Raw genomic sequence first — 4,865 nt, forward strand, 5'->3', positions numbered from 1 at the left:
ACAAAAAATAGATGGATATTATTTTTCAATCCATTCAGCCTATTTTTATATTTTAACTGCAGAGTTGAGGCCATTAACATTCAGAGTTACTATTGAAGAGTAACTGCTTGGCACTGCCATTTTTGCATACATATTCTTGTTGTTTACTTTGTATTTCCTTTGTACTTTTACTGGGTGATTTTCTGCATTCATATTATTTTATATTGATGACTATCTTTCTGTATTTCTGTGTGTTGCACATAGTTAAGCATCTTTTGTAAAGCTGAATAAGTGGTAACAAATCTAATTTCTGTTTGTTATGGAAGCAATTTATTTCAACTTCATTCATAAATGAGAACCTTGCAGTGTACAGTATTCTGGGTTGACATTTTTTTTCTCTTGATATTTGGACTGTCTCTCCATTCTTGCCTAGCCTGTAGGATTTCTGATGAGAAGTCAGCCATGAATATACTTAAGATCCTCTGAAGTAATATTACATTTCACTGAAATACATTTTAGAATCTTTCTCTTATGTTTTATTGTTGAAAGTTTATCCAGAAGAACAGGCCATCAAAGAAGGAGGTACCTTTCTCTGAAGGGAGGAGAGAACTTCCACTTTGACTATGGCCTTGTCTAAATAAGATCAGAGTTGGTGAACTCAAGAGGCTTCCATAGCCTTGGCAGCTCATGACAAGAGCCTCAGGTGATTATTGACATCATAAATAAGAGTGTCAACTGTTAAATCAACATTGGAATCACTGTGCAATCACCCCCCTGTAGGATCTCTGTCCTTAATGTGTTGTACTACGTGAACTAATGGCATAACTAGTACTCAAACAGGACTTTATACTCTGTGTTTCAGTGTGGGTACAAACTGTTGAAATCTTTACTTAGTATATACTAAACTGATCTTCTGTATATAAAGAGAATTGAAAATGAATCTTGAAGAATGGGATGGGAGAGCGAGCGGGGAAGGGGAGGGTTGCAGGTGGGAGGGAATTTATGGGGGAGGAAGCCATTGTAATCCATAAGCTGTACTTTGGAAATTTATATTCATTAAATTAAAGATTAAAAAAATTAATGAAATAAACAGAGAGAGAGTGGAAGATGGGATGGCTAAATGTTGGGAAGGTGGTTATGGAGGGGGAACTACTATCATCCAAAAATTGTACTTTTTCAATTTATATTTATTAAATAAAAGTTAAAAAAAGAGAAAGTTTGTTCACAATGTGTTGCGATGATTTTTCGGGTCATGGCTATTAGGAGTTCTATGTGCTTCCTGGACTTGGATATATGTTTCTATAAATTGGGGAAGATTTCTGTAATTATTTTATTCCTTTTGTTTTCTAATCCATTATCTTATGCATGGCTTTGGGAACTCTAAGACCCATATGTTGGGTTATTAGATTGTATCTCATAAATCACAATGATGTTTTTCATTTTTCTAATTTCATCTCTTTTTTAGTCTGATTGCAACACTTCCAAAGAATTGTATTTCAGCTTGAATATTTTTCTTTCTGCCTCATTGATTCTGTTATTAAGGCTTTCCTTTGCATCCTTTATTTGATTGTTGAATTCTTCATTTCTAATATTTAATTTTGATGTCTCTTTAAATATCAATTTCATGGATGAATTTTCATCATATCTTATAAGGACTTTATAATTTGTGTATTTGTTTCTCATTGCTTTTGAGTAATCCTATGACTAATCTTTTGAATTACTTTTCAGACATTTCATCAATGTCACCATCTTCACATTCTAATATTGAAGTGTTATTTTGTTCCTTTGTGAGTTTCATGTTGCCTTCCTGAATGTTTTTTTCTTGTTTTTGTCTTTAGACTTAGACATATGTTGGAGATACTGCTTGGTTTTGTTTTTGTACCCATGTACAAAATAATTGAAAATGACCCCTCCTTTACACCACATATAAATTTTTCTTTGAATGAATCAAGCATATAAACCTAAGAAGTGAACATAAAAACCTACTATAAAGACATAGGTAGAGACACAATTTAGATTGCTGGATTAGGCCATGGCTTTCCAAGGTGACACTTGATAAGTAGTGACTGGGCCCTGGAATTTTCTCATAAATATTCCTATTGTAAACTTTGGATTTCACTTGTACTTATTTATTTAGTAAATATAAATTTCCAAAATACAGTTTATGGATTACAACATGTTTCTCCCACATACTTTCCTCCCACTCACACCCCTCCCATCTCCCGGTCCCTCTCCCATTCTATTAACATCAAGATTGATTTTCAGTTATTTTATATACAGAAGATCGATTTAGTATATATTAAGTAAAGCCTTCAACAGTTACACCCACACAGAACATAAAGTGTAAAATAATATTTGAGTATTAGTTAAAGCATTCAATGACAATTTATAGCACATTAAGGGCAGAGATCCTAAGATGGCAGATAGTGAGGATATGCACCGATAGTCTGGGAAAATATGGTTTAATAAAAGTGGAATTACTGTAGCCTCAGGAAAAGACTCAAGAAAAAAAAACTGCAGAGGAAATGCTTCTGGACTAGTGGATGTGACACAGAGGACCTACAGGGAGCCTACCACGTGGAAGCCCAGCCGCGGGAACTGAGCCACAGAATTTCACTGGTGCAGGAATGGGAGGTAAGACAAAAACCTCAGAAACCCGAGACATTGTGTGGTCCCAGGAATAGACCAAATGAATACTCACAGAGGCCAGATTTCAACTACCCTCAATTCCGCTCATCTATGCAGAAGTACTTTCCAACTGAGTGAAAAAAAAAGAGATATCCAGCAAGGAGCAAGGGAGAGAACAATCTGGGTGAGTCACTTTTTGCACAGCCTTAAACCTGAAGAATCAAACACAGCTCTCTGGCCACACCCATCACAGCCTCTAAGGATCCATCAAGCAGACAGACCACTTAGAGGCATAGTATAACAAGAAAAAAACACCACAGCAAAAAAAAACATAAATTATCTCCAACATTCCAAACAAAACATGTAGAAACTGAGGTAACAAGAGCAAGGAAGACACTATGATGCCCCCAAATGAACAAGACTCCCAAATCCAAGATTATGAAGATGAAGAGACAGAGGAAATGCAAGAAGTGGATTTCAAAAAATTGAAAAGAACATTAAGAAGTTCTCAAAAACAAATTCTTGAACTACAGAAATCCTTAATGGACAAGATAGAAAATCTCTCCTGTGAAAATGAAATATTAAGGAGGAATCAAAATGAAATGAAACAACTAGTAGAACATGAAACTGTGAGAGTGACAAAAAAACATAATGAAATGAAGAACACAATAGATCAAATGACAAACACATTAGAGAGCCTTAAAACAGAATGGGTGAAGAAGAAGAGAGAATATCAGACATAGAAGACAGAGAGCAGGAAAGGAAACAGGCAAATCAAAGAAAAGAAGAGGAAATCAGAAATCTAAAAAATACTGTAAGGAATCTACAGGATACTATTAAAAACCCAAAATTCAGGTTCTAGGAGTTCCTGAAGGCATGGAGAGGGAGAAAGGATTAGAAGGCCTTTTCAGTGGATACTAGCAGAAAATTTCCCAGGTTTGGAGAAGGACAGAGGCATCCTAGTACAGGAAGCTCATAGAAACCCTAATAAACATGATCAAAAGAGATCCTCACCATGACACGTCATAATCAAACTCACCACAGTGAAACATAAAGAAAAGATCCTAAAATGTGCAAGAGAGAAACACCAGATTACTCTCAGAGGATCTCCAATTAGACTCACAGCAGACTTCTCATCAGAAACCCTACAAGCGAGGAGAGAATGGTGAGATATAGCCCAGGTACTAAGAGAGAAAATCTGCCAGCCCAGAATATTATATCCTGCAATGCTCTCATTTGTGAATGAAGGTGAAATAAAGACCTTTCACAGGAAACAGAAATTGAAAGAATTTGTCGCCACTCATCCATCCCTGCAAAAGATGCTTAAAGATGTGTTACATACAGAAACACAGAAACACCGTAACCAATATGAAAGAAGATAAGGAAGGAAACCTCACAGCAAAAGATCTCATGAATCTCAAACCGTGTATTAGAAAAAATCTTTGGCACGTGACAGGGCAAAGTTACCCCTTCTCAATAGTCACATTGAATGTAAATGGCCTGAACTGTCCAGTTAAAAGACACCGACCGGCTGATTGGGTTAAGGAACAAAACCCATATTTTTGCTGCTTACAAGAAACACATCTTTCCAACAATGATGCATACAGACTGAAGTGAAAGGCTGAACAAAGACATACCATGCCAACAGAAATGAAAAAGGAGCAGGCGTAGCCATCTTAATATCGGACAACATAAACTTTACCACAAAAACTGTTAGGAGAGACAAAGAGGGGCACTATTTAATGATTAAGGGATCCATTCAACAGGAAGATATAATGATTATCAATGAATATGCACCTAAATACAGGGCATGGGTTTATTTAAAAGACTTGTTAAGGGACTTCAAGGGAGACTTAGACCCCAATACAATAGTACTGGGGGACTTCAATACTCCACTCTCAGAGATAGACAGATCAACAGGACAGAAGATCAACAAGGAGACAGTAGATTTAAATGACACTATAGCCCAAATGGATCTAACAGATATCTACAGAACATTTCACCCTACATCTAAGGACTTTGCATTCTTCTCAGCAGTACATGGAACCTTCTCTAGGATTGACCACATACTAGGCCATAAAGCAAGTCTCAGCAAATTCAAAAGAATTAGAATCATACCAGGCAACTTCTCAGACCACAAAGGAATGAAATTGGAAATTAGCAACTTGGGAATCCCTAGAGCACGTGCAAACACATGGAGGTTGAACAACATGCTCCTGAATGAACAATGGGTCATAGAAGAAATTAAAAGAGAAATC

Source organism: Lepus europaeus, chromosome Y (assembly GCF_033115175.1).
Source record: "Lepus europaeus isolate LE1 chromosome Y, mLepTim1.pri, whole genome shotgun sequence".
NCBI lineage: Eukaryota > Metazoa > Chordata > Mammalia > Lagomorpha > Leporidae > Lepus > Lepus europaeus.